Source organism: Rhinolophus sinicus, linkage group LG15, assembly GCF_036562045.2.
Source record: "Rhinolophus sinicus isolate RSC01 linkage group LG15, ASM3656204v1, whole genome shotgun sequence".
Classification (NCBI taxonomy): Eukaryota; Metazoa; Chordata; class Mammalia; order Chiroptera; family Rhinolophidae; genus Rhinolophus; species Rhinolophus sinicus.
Genome location: NC_133764.1, coordinates 40,175,750 through 40,189,998, shown reverse-complemented (window position 1 = coordinate 40,189,998; position 14,249 = coordinate 40,175,750). Strand labels below are relative to the sequence as shown.

The 14,249-nt window shown below is 57.9% G+C and overlaps 1 long non-coding RNA gene across 1 annotated transcript; it reads left to right on the top strand.

The window, feature by feature from the left end:
• Nucleotides 1-4,407: 4,407 nt before the first annotated feature.
• Nucleotides 4,408-10,855, top strand: LOC141568896 (uncharacterized). The gene is made up of 2 exons (XR_012492188.1): nucleotides 4,408-9,172; nucleotides 10,714-10,855. It is a non-coding gene; the product is annotated as an uncharacterized LOC141568896 (long non-coding RNA).
• Nucleotides 10,856-14,249: the final 3,394 nt, after the last annotated feature.

Here is a 14,249-nt window from a genome sequence, read left to right as displayed (position 1 = left end):
TCCTCTGTTCTAAAATGTCCTCACCTGTCTTCTTGAGCCCAGGGTGCTTTTCTTCCTGGAAGCAGTACTTTCCTTCTAGTTTCTGTCCTTTGGGTTCCTTTTAAATAACTGGATGTAGAAAACGACGGGTTTATTTTCCATGTTTCTTAACTTCTCCTTCCTACATTATAACTCGTCTTTTACTTGGTGTTTTAGAGAATTCTTCAGCTTGACCTCCCAGCTCATATGTTCAAGGCTCAGCTGTGGCTGTTCTTCACCTTGGCCCACCAGTGGAATATGTTTTATTTGTGTCCAGATTTTTTATGTCCCAAGATAGCTAGCTGATTTGGGGGAAGTATCCTTTTATTTTTTGTTCTCCCCCCCCCGAATACATAAATAATATATCCTTGTAAAAATTTGTCTGATCTATACAATTATAAGGAAGAAAGCAAAAATCATCTGAGCATTCACTTCCCCAGATGCGGTCTTTCAAGGATAAAATCCTTTTTCTTTTCTCTGGGAGGGGATGACTGACACCGCTTGCAAACATTCCACGTGTTCTGAAAACCCTTGCTTCCTCATTTCCTCATGTGTTACTACAGGCTAGCCCAGATAAACTGTTCACGTAAACTAGAAGCTGATTCACCTCTGGCTTACGCAGGGCTAGTGCTCCAATTGAGGGTGGGGTCCCATCTGCAACACATGACTTCCATGGTGGCTCTGACTGTCCCCGGTCGGGCTGTGGCATGGGGAGCCATAGAAGAAGATTCATGGGAAGTCTATGTGCAGCCTGAAATTGGCACACATTGCTTCTGCCACATTCTGTTGGACAGAACCAGTTACCTGGCCACACCTATTGCAAGGGATCCTGGGAAATGTAGTGCAGCCAAGGGCCCCGTGGGACGGGAAACAGCTTTTGGTGGACAGTCTGCCCTCTGACCTCCAGACATTCCAGGCTTCTTTCCACATGGAGAAAAGATCACCCCATCTTGAGAGAGATGACCCAGCCTGAAGTCCAGTCTCTCAGGTATGTGCCACCTCTCCTTGGATCCAGACGTGTGTCCTTGTGGTCCAGCTAACAGACAAGTTACCTATCCCCTACACCACGCCCTCCCCCCGCCACCTACCCCGCCAATCTCATCCTTGATACAACCTTTGCCGTAGCTGTCCTTGTGCTACCTTTGGACTGAGTGTCTTCATGGAGGCCTCTGAGCAACAACCACTGTTTGAGGTATCAACACTGGGCTCTTCCTACCTGTGATCTCAAATGTCTGGGTTACCTCTGACTGCAAACTGGGCCTCACTTCCTGGGAACGCCATGCATGATCAGCCAGCACGCACTGATATTCTGACTTTCTGTCACCTCCCCGTTCTCCCAGATGTTTTGCCACGACGTAACAAGGGAAGCGTGTTATTATTTCCAGCTCACCAGATCCGTTTCCCCACCACCCACCAGCCAACCACTAAGCCAACATCACATATTTTGGGGTTTGGTCACACCCGTTCCCTGGGTACCTATTTCTGTATTAGTTAGGGGGGCGTATTAGTCAACTGTTGCCCCAGCAATGCTGCATAACAAACACTGCAAAGTGCCGTGTCTACAACAATTACTGACGTATGCATTTGAGCTCAGGGCCACTCCCATCAGGCTCTCCTGTCCTACTTGGGCCAGTGGCTCCCCATTAGCATGAGGTCACTCTTCCATAGGCACAGTCTTCCCATGGATGAGGCTGACCATGCTGGCACATTCTGAGCCTCTGCTCGCTTCACATCTGTCAACATCCCAGTGGCCAAAGCAAGAGTTAAGAGGAGGAGTGCACCCCACCCACCCAGAGGCCACAGCAAGGAGGTAGATGAGAAATCCTACTCCACTGTCCTACTCCAAGAGCTGGGCTCAGTTACTCACCCAGCACAGAAAGTGAAATTGCTCCTACGCCCAGAATCTGGTCTAACAGCCCAAGCAACAGAGAAGCTGATTTCTCTCCAGAACCCAATGCAAGGGCGCCAATGTGACAGTGGCCTCCACTTCTGCAGTCACGCTGAGCCCCAGGCTCATGGGGACTTGTGATCTTCAACATGAAGCTTCCCTTGTCACCTGGGCCCACAGGTAGAGGGAGGTTTTGGCCAGCCACAGGAGTGGCACCTGTCACGTCTACTAATGCACTGCTGGACAGGAGCTGGTCACATGGCCACATCTACCTGCTAAGGAATTTGGATGATGGCATCTAGCCCACGTCTGGGAGGAAGGGGAAGTGATGAGGTGGACAGCTACAGTCCAGCCTGCCTCATGTGTTAGCTCTTCGTTTGTGGTTTGGTGCTTCTCGTGGGGTTGGCAATTCCAGATTTGTGCTTCTTTTCATGAGGTTCCCTGTTTGTCCAACAAGTGGTTAGCAGCCTCGTGACTGTGCAGAGGGCCTCTGGGCATCAGTGGCCACTCTGAGGGATGTGGGGCTCCCTGCAGGTGTTACTCATCAGTGGGATCTCTTCTCTGTCCACTGCTTGCTGTTTAGCACAGCCAGAGCTGGGGCTGACCCACACAGACACCCCCATGGATAACCCTGACAGTTGCCCCAAGCACCCTCAGTTGCTACCTCCGAACCACCACCACCTGCCAGAAGTTTCTGCCTCTGTGCTTTTAGCTGTGGTTTCTTCCCTCAAGCCAGAGCAACAGTCTTTCCCCCGCCCCATCTCCCCTGGACTCCTTGGGATTTCTGCTCTGCAGAGGGCACCCTTCTTGTTCTCCTGGTTATATGGATTTTTAAATTTTTCCGTCATTTGTAGGCATTGAGGGTGGGAGTAGACGCTGTTAGGAAGTGTCTGGACCATCTTGATTCAATCTCCTTGTGGCCTTGGATGCTTAATCCCTGGGAGCTAAATTTCCAAGGCCATGTGGATGGGGTCTGTGGGCTGCAGTGCAGTCTGGCCCAGGGCAGGCTGCTGGGAGGGGCTGCCTGCTCCAGCGGGCTGCTGGCTGCTGGCTGCAGCATGCCTAACTCAGGGTCCCCTTGACTCTGGAGTGAGAAACCCTGAGGTGGAGACTCGGAGGTCAATGTGTAGTGACCTAGCTTTAGCAGCAAGTTAGATGGTGACTTTGGTGACAGTATCTCACCCCTGGACGGACCAGAAACTACAAAGCAGGCAACATTCCAATCTCTGGACACTTTCAAAGAGAACCACCCACCCAGTGCTTTGCCTGGGTTTCTATTTCGGTTTATTTGTCATTTCATTTTGAGCTGAGCTTTGGAAACCAAGGAAAGTTTGGAAGCCACCCTCCCTGGGGCCTGGGACCAAGTGTTGTAGTTCCCCCTGTTCTTGGAGTTAAGACCAACTGTATCTGCTGCCTTCAAGGAAGGTGCAGGACTGGAGTGGATAGGAGCCCTCCATCTACAAGCAAACCAGGCTGCTTTTTGTTTCCATCCCCAACCAGCAATTCGGCACCCGGCACCCGTGCCGGGAGGCGGCAGGGGAGAAACAAAAGGGCCAGAACCCTTCTCATCCGCACAGGGCTCTGCTAAGCGCACAGGCAGACCCTTCCCTAGAACCCCTCCGATAGCTGAACTGGGAAGAACCTCGGGCAGGGGGCAAAGAGCAGCAGATCTTGGCTGTACAGACTCCAGATCTGGAGCCCCTGGGCGCCGGCTCTTGGGGTCCTGACGTTTCACCCTCAGTATGACCCAGCTCAGGGGGACAGGGGGCCACTTCTCATTCGGGCGACTCTGAGACAGTCACCAGGCAGTGCGTGCGGTCAGGACTGGCTGCTGGGCTCCCACCCGACCCTTGGAGATCCAGTTCGGGGCGGAAACACCTCTAACGGGCACCTCCCTCCAGGGCTCCGGGACTCGGTGAAGTCACCGCTCTCAGGGCACCTTTCTCTCCTTCCCCCCCTCCCACGTTGCGCTGCATTTCTCTGCAAGTCCTCGGGGAAAGCGCACAGCGTGGGGCGGCCCCGGGACGCAGGAGTGATCTGGGCTGGACGCGACGAGCTGTTCTTAACCAAATCCCTTAGGGAACCGTGGTTCTGAAGCCGCCACACGGGGGTCACCTCCACTCTACATTCCGGGGCGCATTTCCGGACAGCGGAGGGCGGTTCAGAGAGGGAGACAACGCTGGGGGCTGGAGACGTGAATCACGCGGATACAGAGCTGCAGCCTCAGCCGCGAGCGCTGGCCTGCCCGAGCCTCCCTTCAGCGCAAGGGACTCCCGGGGACGGCACCGCCCCTCGCCGCCCGCCCGGTCCGCCCATTGGCCCAGATGCGAACCTCCTACGTCTACGACCAACCCTATTGGCCCGCGGCCGTGGCACAGACAAAGGAAGCCGCGGCGGCGGGCGGCGATTGGGCGGGGCGCGGACGGGGGCGGAGGACAGGGGAGGTGTGGAGGGGGCGAGGCAGAGCGATGGGGGTGGGGGAGAGCGCAGGGAGCGGGTAGAGCTGCACGGGGGAGCTGGGGAATCGGCGCGGGTGGGAGAACGGCCGCGGGCGCGAGGTGGAGGGAGAGGCGCTGGGCTTAATGCGAGGAGGGGGCGGTGCGAGAGGACTCGGACGTGGGGCGGAGACGGGGCGGGGCTCCTCCGCGAGGGCGGGGCCGGGAGGCCCTGGAGGGCGGTGGCCGCGGGCCCGGGGAACCCGCAGGCCTCTCGGCCCAGCACCCCTCCCGCCCCGGGGCTCCTGCCCGGACCGCGGCGGTTGCCGCCGCCTCGTTTTCCCCGAGGGCTCCGCGTCCGTCTCCGCAGTTCAGCCCGAACGTGGGAAGGCGGGAGCCTGGGCCGAGAAGGACGCGCCCGGGCACGGACCCGCAGCCCAGCGCCGGAACGCGCCGCTCCCGGGTCTCGGAGCTCCCCTCCGGGTCTGCCGGCCGCGGGGACCCTCTGCACTCCCTTGCTCGGGGAGGAGGCACAGGCCTTGGCGCTGGAAGATTGATGCGGCGCCCAGACAGAAAGCTCCTCGCGCTTCCAGCAGAGCTGGCTCGGCGGGGTGCATCGCCCCGGAGGGAGGGAAGGGCTGTAGGGCGACCGGACGGGCGGGGAGTGGCGTCTGGGGGTCCCCTCGCCAGCGGCGGCCCATGAGGCCGCCCTCGGAGCGCCGCCAGGTACGTGCGTTTTCCTTGTTTCCCGCGCGCCCAGAGCGCACTCTGGGTAGGGAACTAATAAAAACCCCGCTGGTGTGTAAGAGCCTTTCGCTGCAAACGTGTCTTTCTGCGGGGCTCAGGGAGGGCTGCTAAACGCCGGGTGGACGCCGGAAGGGTGTGCGCCCTCACCCCCGGTGGGAGGACCGTTTTCCACTTTACCTCGGGACTTGGAGCAAGTGCCTCTTTGGAAAAGCTTGTCGCTCTTCTCTAGGTTCCGTTTAATTTGCGGTAGGGAACGTGCCTCCTGCCTTGGCTCCAGAGCCCGGGCGACGGGGCTTTGTTTCCTGAAGTCTCCCACCCCAACCCTGGGAAAACCCGGATTGTTTTTCGACCAGGGCCGCTCAGTTTTGAGGAGAGATCCAAGGAAACTCGGAATGGGGAGACCCGACCTTGGCCCCACGCTAGCCGGCAGCTCCCCTTGTCCTGTAGTGAGCCCCTCCCAGCTCAGGAGCCCGGGACTTGCCGGTTAGGGGAGGCCCGCGGGCTTTGGGTTTTTTTTTTTTAGGGGGCTTGGGGAGGGCCGGCACTCGGCCTGGGGCAGGCTCCTTCCCCTCCCCCATGCCCACTTCAAACAAAAGAAGTCCTCAGAGAATCATTGGTGGGGGAGAACTCTTCTGAATGTGAACCTGTAGGTCACCCGCCCCTGTTCTTTGGACGGGACTGAGTTTTTACAACAAAGGGGAGGGTTGGAGGAAAGGGCGCGCGCTTTTACTTGGGGGATCCTTTAAGAGCGGGTGAACCTTCTCTTTCTCCCCTGATTAAAAAGCTTTAGGTGACGTAGTGGGTGGTGGGTTGTGTTTGGAGACTTTCAGAAAAGGAAGAGTCCTCGTTACGTGGAAAGTTGGAGATCTGGCCTCCACGCGGTGGGGAAAAATCCCCCATGGAGTGAATTTATTCCTTGCCCTTTGGGGGAAGACTGAAAATTAAGAGGTTTGATGGCTAAAGAGGAGGGGTGATTTTGTGTCCTTTCCTCCTGCTCTGCCTGTCGCATAAATTAGAACAAAGGGCCGAGGAGAAAGGGCAGGATGCGGTGGGGGCTCGAATGGAGCACGTTGTGAAAAGTACTTCACCTCGCGGTTCCCGCACACGCCGGAATATTCTCACTGGAGTTTGGGCAGGAAAGAAAAGGATCCCCCCCCACCAGAGTGGGTTCTGTCCCAGTGCCCAGTCTGCGAGATCCTGCCCGGCTCGTCCCAAATCGTGGTAACCAGGCGGGGGAAAAAGGGCCCCTCCTGGGGGCAAAGCACTCAGTTTCTGTTTCTACCTTCGGGGGACCGGAGATGAGGGGAGTGCGCCGTCCGTGTTGCTCGCGTCCCCACTGGCCCCGCTTGGCGCTCGGGCGCAAACCCGCATCCACCAAAGGCTGGGACCTCACTTCGTTCGAAATAAACTCAATAAGCCATAAAGGCTCCCGATCCCAGTAGAAAAGGCGCCTAAGATTTACGGTCTCCCGAATTCCCTACACTCTAATTACATCCGTTTTTAGTTGACTTACGGGTCATTTTCCACTTTTTTAAACATAAAAAATGCAAGCTTCGCTCCTTTCTTACCCGCTTGGGCAGACCTTTTTCGAGCGGCCAGAAAAGAAATCCGGCCTCCCTCTGCCATCGCCGCCGCCTCTGTTGGGCGCACCGGGCCTGTCGATCTCCCTCCACTGCAATTTAGGGAAAAGTATATTTTTCGTTCTACTGCCATCCAACAGCGTTAACAGGCGTTCCTCCCCGAAAGCCCTGCCGGGTGGCAGGCTAAGTACATTGCAGACGTGCGGGGCTCCAAGCCATTCGGGGGTCACAGCCCCTACCTTGGCCTAGCGTCTCAGGTGCCTAGTTGGAGAGCAAGTCCCCCGTGGCCCCAGTCTGGTTACCCTTCACCCCTAGCTCTCCTGGGGGCCCGCACTGGGCATGAGCCTGGGGCGTTCAGGGGGCTCCCACAGTACTGGGGGGAACCCCCACTGACTCCCACCCCGCTGCCTGGCAGCCCCATCCCCCCACCTTACTCCCTTTGTTCACCACTCCGGACATTGAGTGGAAAGTGGCAGGAAAAAAATAATTAGATGGAAATCAAAGATAAAACGGGGTGCGCAGGCAGCCTGGGCAAGGCCTGGCCGACACTCCATCGGCGCCTCGTAAATCTTCTGGGCCTGACAAAGGCCACGTCCTTCGGTTACCTGGGAATTAGGAACTCCTTGCCTGTCTCCCCAACACCACTTTTCGGAGCGAGGGTGGAGAGCCCTTGGGGAGCCCCCACTTCTGGCCAGCACGCTATGCTACCCTCCTGCCCAGCCTACAACCAGTTAATTCTCACAAACGGATATCGTCCTGGAGTGGGAGGTGGTCTGGCCAGCGAGGACCTAGGCCCAAGAACCCCATCTCAAGAAAGATAGCAAATAGCTCCCACCTCAGTTCCGAACCAGATAAATATTATCAGGGTGCTGCATTTTCCCTACTCCAGGCTGCCAAAGGAGGCTGAGGTGGAGAGGACCTGGAAGGGTGGGGGGCAGGTTAACCCCTCCTGGGTGACTCCTTTGTCTGGCCCGGCCACTGCTGAGGAGTGCAGGCGGCCTGGGCCTGAGGGCCTGGCCCCAATGCCAGGCTTCCCCGGGCCCCTTTTCGGCCCTGGTGTGCAGGCTGCAGCTGGGGACCTCGGACACAGTTGGGGCTGAGCTACGAAGTCCCTATGCTATTGACCGGCGGTCTGCGCATGGGAGAGCTCCAGGGCCCATGTGCGATCCACCCGGGAGCCTCCAACAAGGAGACGGAAAGAGACGGAGAGGAATGTGAAGGAGTCCTGCCCCATTTAAATTGTTTTAAAAACTCGAATTAATTGAGAAAATGGTAACCACGCTTCTGAGCGCAGAGAAGAGGTTTTGGGGGGGAGCTTTTTTTAATTATACTCCCTTGTTGTGGCTGCTGTTTCTGACCTTTTCATACTATTAAAAGAAATGTTGCCACATTTAATTTTTGTTGCCATGAGCTATGGAGAGGGTAGCCCAACATTTTGAAGTAATTTGATAAGCCTCCAAGTAGCAAATCCGAAAGGGAGGCTGGCGGCCCAGGTAGTTTCTTTATAACCTGAATTTACAATGAAAGCATTCTCCTTTATGGATATAATAGATTAGATTTCACAACTTAATTCACCGGAATGGCTCCGTTTAAGGGAGCTCCGGCTGATTTTATTACGCCAAGCCAAATTGGATGTTTGTGGTCTTAACGAAAAGCGATTGTGACATAAAATACATAATTTTTAAAGTAAAAAAACCAGCGGGTTCGACCCCATCCCCTCCTTTCTCCATCCCTCCTCCTCACCTCCGGTTCCCCAGTTTGGGAAATACCGAGAATTATTTGTTTGTTGATTTCTGCGGGAGAGACAGGAACTCACACCCGGGAGGGGGGTGGTCAGGGGAGCGCCACTCAGGGCGGGAGCTGGGCCCCGGGGAACAGCGGGCCTCGGGTCTCCCGCAGCCTGTTCAGCTCCGCCCGCCCGCCCTCCCCACGCTGTGCAGGCCCCCGCACGCGGTGCTACTTCCCCGCGAGCGCTTGAGGCCCGCACCTCAGGATCCTTCAAGAGTATAAATTCCAGTACAGGCTCCGGAGTCTCGGAGCACCCACAGTGACCGAAGGCTCTACTCGCTCCGCAGCGCCCGAACAGCCTACCCCGCCAGCGCGCGTGGGTAGAGAGGGGTGCCCCTCCGAATGGCCCAGCGCAGGCGGAGCCGTGGCCCTCGGCGGAACACCCCGCACCCAGCAGGCGCATCCGTGTTACTTTGTGCAAAACGACTGCGCTCCGGCAGGGCGTGCTCCGCGCCGCCGAGACGACGAGGGCTTGCCCAGGGCGGCAGCAAAAGCCGCTTCCAGGACCCATTGAGTCCTCCACCCCGCGGCCCGTGGGAAGTGGGCATTAGCGCTCAGAACTTTCCAGGCCCAGCCAACCCCTTTGAGCAGACTCCGGAGCCCGTCCCTCCCCGGCGAAGCAAGGCGCGGCGGCCGACCCAGCGGAGGACGGAGGTGGGATGGAAGTCTTGGCCCATCAGCGCCCGCGGCCCATTCTCCTGTCACTTCTGATTAAGGTCGGGCTTCATTCTCCCGACAGCGGCGGCGCCCTCCCCCCCCCCATTTATTTGGTGGTTTGTGGAAGACAGATTTAGCCCCCAACCCTTCCCCGAGGATCGGGGGGCAGAAGGCAGAGCCAGCACTACCCACTTCTGCCCTGGTTGGTTCCAGGCCAGCTGGGAAGCAGAGGCCAGAGCCACTGTGACAGCCCCGCTAGACAGGACCTCGGCGGGAGACCCTGGCCGCAACGTGGGGGCCAGGGGCGCGCCCCTGGCCAGAGGGACTTCGGGGCGCTCCATTTGGCGCCCGCGGCCTCGAACCCCAAACCCGCGGTGGGAACACTGGCGTGCATGCTGGTGCGTGGCTGGCGGTCCGCCGGTGCGCGCCTTAAATTAAATCTTCCCAGGGCCTGACCTTGTTTTTTCCTCCGTCCCAAAGCGGTAGCAGCTGCTTTTTCCAGAATTCCTGCTGCTGGGGGAGGGGGGTTATTAGTATTATTTTTTTTGGTTGTCACAACCTGGAAAAATTTCCTGGCCTCTGAAAGTGTAACAATAGCACAGAGGATTTCTGGAGGAAGCGACCCCTCCCCTGCTTTCTCCAGGGATGCCTCTGCCCTCAGCTGCGGTGGGGACCTCCGCACGGAGTGGGGCCCCCTTTTCGTCCTTCAGAACTTCTGCCTGGCTCCCAAATCTATCTCCGTCTTGGGGTCTTGCCCCCTTCACCTCTGGGAGAGGTCCCAGCTCTCTGAACTGCAGAGCAGTAGTCTGAGCCAGCATCGTAGGGGGGAGGAGATAGAATCTTCCTGCACAGCCCCCACCCCTACCCCAAGGCCACTCCAGGTGACCCCTCACCATGGTGTCCTTGCCCCAGGAATCCTATCCCTGTTTGTTTTGTGGGTCAGCACCAGCCCAGAGACAGTTAAAGATGAATGGGCCGCCTGGGCCCTGAGGAATGGGTGGGGCTGCCAGGAGAGGGAGTCTAGCACAAGTGGTGTCTGCCTGCTTTTGGTCCCTCCCTGGGCAGCCAGGCCCCTGCTGGCCTCTGCCCTCCTTCGGTTGGGTATATTGTCTCACTACTAATGCTGCTGCCCCACCCATGTGGCTGGCTGAACAGTCTGCTCAAGCGGGCAGCAGCTGTGGGCTCACCTGTCCTGCCAGGGAGGAGGTTGGGAGCTCTTGTTGCTAACCGCAGACATGACCCAGCTTCCTGCAGAATCCGGGGACAGACTGTGGAAAGAGCAGGGGACTCTGACCCTCCTGGCCCACTTCCCCAGTGGTTCCAGAAGCCCAGGAAAGTGGCTGTGGCTGTGCCCAGGAGGGGCAGGGGAGAGCCTGATGGCTGGCTGGTATTGTAGTGTGTCGCTGGGCTGGGCTGAGCCTCCTGGGATCGGTCTCAGTCAGTCCTCCCTGAGTACCCTCCTTGGTCAGGAAGGGAGGGGGCAGGGGAAGACGACCCCCGACCCATCCATCACTCAGGAGGCAGGGGCTCCATCACGTAGACTTCAGGACCTTCCCTGAAGCCCTTCGTCCTGCTCATAATTTATTTACACTTATGCCAGGTGCGTGGATGTGACTTGGATATGACACACGTTGTCCCCAGCCTGCATGGACAACAGGAATTGAACTTTAGTCTCCAGGCAATTAAGGCGGCTGGGACTATGCTTCATTAATGGTTGTTATGCAATAAAAGCTATAAAATAGCCCCTATTTGCGATTTAAAAATGCAATTTGTTTTAATTTACGTCTCTAAGTACTTCTGGGGTTTGATGGGGGGCAGGTAGGGCACCTTTGGAGGTGGTTGGGCCGAAGCCCCTCCATTTGGAGGGACAGGGAATGGCTGATGTGAAATCAGACCTGGATAGCAGGAAACGCAGAGGAAACTGAAGGAGCAGACCATGGCCTGAGGCTGGCAGGAGATGAATATTCTGGGCTGCCTTTTGAAAATCGGTGAAAAGTCACTCCAGGCCCAGGCTGTTGCAGAGTGGGCCTGGGGAAACATTCCTGAGCCAGACATCCGGAAGCCTGCTGGGCAGGACTTCCCCCAGGGCCCTGCGACCTTGGGCACAGTGGCTCCCCCCACCCCACCCCATGGGCAGTGGGGCAGTTTCCTCAAGCCCAGTAGCAGCCTGCGCACTGCCTTTGGAGACCCCCAGTGTCAGAAGGCTGGCCCATGCTCTGCCCCCTTCTCCTGGCCTTGGGTGTAGGCCTGATTCCCACTTATGCAGCCTCTGGAGGGTCACACTCTGTCTGGCGCCATCCGCGTAACCAGGACAGCACATACAATGCCAAGGCCTGAGGGCCCAGACAACCTCTGCTCCCTCCCCAGCCCCCCAGACCAAGGGGCAGAGCGGAAGCGAGGGTCCTGACAGCAGTAGTCCAACCCCAGAGACACAGCTGGCTTGGGGAGAGTTGGAAGAGGAGGGGCCTAGCTTTGCAAAAAAGCCGGAAAGAAAGTGGGTGAAGGACCAGGGCTGGGGACTGTCAGGCAGGACATCTGGAAACCTGAAAACTGCACCGTGGTAGTCATGGGGTCCTCGGCCACCAGCTCCTGCCATTTCAGACCCTGTGCTAGACGGCTTCATAGTCTGTGTGTGGGCACTGTCAGAGCCAGGGCTCCCAGCCCTGTCACCCCCCACAACACACACACATGCTGCCAGGGCCAGGGAGGGCAGGCCTGAGGCAGCATTGCCCCCCTGCCCCCCGCCACTGTCTAGGTGCCATGGGTGGACAGAGGCTGGGAACAGCCTCCTAAGTCCTCTGTCCTCACCCTCCAAGTTCCCCAGGGACCTGCCCACCTGGTCCCCAGCAAGGGCGGTCCCAGCCTCTGCCTCCCTCTCCCTTTTATTCTGGGCGCTTTGGCTTGCCGAGTTAATTGGCAAACTTTCCCAGAAGTAAACCTGATGGATGGAAATTAATAATTTTTCTGGTGTTGCAGTTACTGCTAATCATGCCAGATGGGAGGAGGGGCCTGGGTGCAGGAAGACCCCTGAAAAGAATTAGTGTGAACAAGCTCTTTCAGGGCTGGGGTTCCTCATACAAATTAGCAGCTCTGTAGCCATGGCAAGGGTGAGGGCGCCCTGAAAGGGTTCGATCCACCTCTGCACCTCCCATCCTTGGTCCCCTGCTGTACGACCTGGGCCCGATGGGGTCCTCTGGGCTGCTTCCAGCTGGGGACTCTTACACCAGGAAAGCCCCTCACAAGAGAGGTAAGGGAAAGCTGAGCACTGACCACATGCCTGGAGACCTCCAGGCTGCAGGGGGAAGAGGCCCGTGGGAACCCAAAAAGCGGCTGAAGAAGAAGGCTGTGGGGCCCGAGGTGCAGGAGCTCTGGAGCTTCTCCTTTAGGAAGAAAGTGACCGAGATCTCACTGGTCCATCTAAGGCAGAGGGTGCCTGGCACTTAGGGACCTCGCCCGGACTCCCCTGTCCTGTAAAGCACAGCCCCACCTCCATCACCTCCTCACAGGCCTGTCCCCTTAGTCTGGATGGAGAATCAGGGCTCAGACAAAGCAAGCCTCTGCTCAGACCTCTGTATCCCTGAGAGCAAGGAAAGCACAGTCCCGGGTGGCTGGTCCACAGAACTTCAGCACAGTCAGCTGCTCTGCCGGCCCCTCGGCTGGGCCTTCAACACCTCCCAAACGGCACAGAAGTTCAGGGGTCCCTGTTGAAAACCCGGAAGCCAGGCCCACATCCTGGAGAGTGGCCTGGGAAGTGTGGGTGTGACCAGCAAGTCCCCGAGATGGTTCCGACCAGGTGGTCCAACGACCACCCAGGAGACCTCCATGGGCTGCAGGGTCAGCACAGGGAGACAAAGGGTGGGGGTGGGGGGATCTTCACACAGGACATGCTGTTGAATGATGGATGGATGGATGGATGGATAGATGGATGGATGGATGGACGATGAGGTTGGTCCCAGGCCTCTGGCTACACAGAGGCAGACTCAGGGACATGCCACAGGGTCACAGACACTTTCAGGAGGGAGCTGGAGGTGCTCTTGCCTGTGGAGGGCTTACTCTAGCCAGACATGCTTTGGGTATTGTTGCCAGCACTGCCTGCCATGCTGTCAGAGAGCAACCCACAGAAGAGGACACAGGCCCGGGCAGCCTCACAGCTTCGGCTCGCCTGGCTGCCATGGGCCCCCTGGAACTGTCACCCCGTGCTCTGGGGCTCCAGGAAGCTCCTTCATGGCAGGCGGCCAGGTGCCCCTGAGGACAAGGGTCTCATCCCTGTGAGGAGGGCGAGATCAGCCCACTGGGGAGTGGGTGCCCTCAGGACTTTCTGCTTTCTTCTAGGGCAGACTGCACAGCCTGCCTCTTTACCACCTTCGCTCATAGAGTAATCGTGACCACGGCCTGGGGACTTTGTCCTGCTCTTTGAGATGCCCATCCGCCTGCAGAGTCCCCTCAGCCTCCTGCCGGGGCTGCCCAGAGGAAGGAGGCCCAGCTCACTACGGGTGGGCCTTTTTCCCTCCTCTAATTTGCTTTTTGTACTAGTGAATGAGGTCTCAGCACTGGTGGGAGGTGGGAGAGCCGGAAACCTCATGACGGTGGAAAGGGCCAGGGCAGGGGCAGGGCCTCTGGATCCAGCCCTAGATCTGGCTTATTCACTCCCTGCAGCCTCAGCTTCGCCTGAGGTCCAGGAGCTCCAGGCAGGAGTGTGGGTACAGCTCAGAAAGCCTTCCTGGTGCCCTTCTCTGGGCAAGAGGTTGGGACAGGCAGGCGATGGCTCAGGGCCTGCCCCCTTCGCCCCCCACAGCTCACATCATAGCCCTTGGCCAGATCCAGGCTGCAGGCTACCCCAGCCCCGATTCCACCAGGTACGTCTGATGATGTGGCTGACCTTACTGGCCTCCTCTCCTGGGTCCTCCTCCCGGTGGGACCACCCTCTTCTCCATCTCTTGAAGTCCGGTCTTGGGCATGCCTTGCCCGCAGCGCCAGGCTCAGCTCGGTTCCCTCAAGCCAGTGGGCATTCCTGTACTCATGTGTCCCTTAGCAGTGGTCAGTGGACTCAAGATGAGAACCTGTATTCCTCTGAATATGATGGGTGGGCCTGGTACCCAGACCCTTGCAAAAAATTCAAGTCCTGCCTGTACCTTC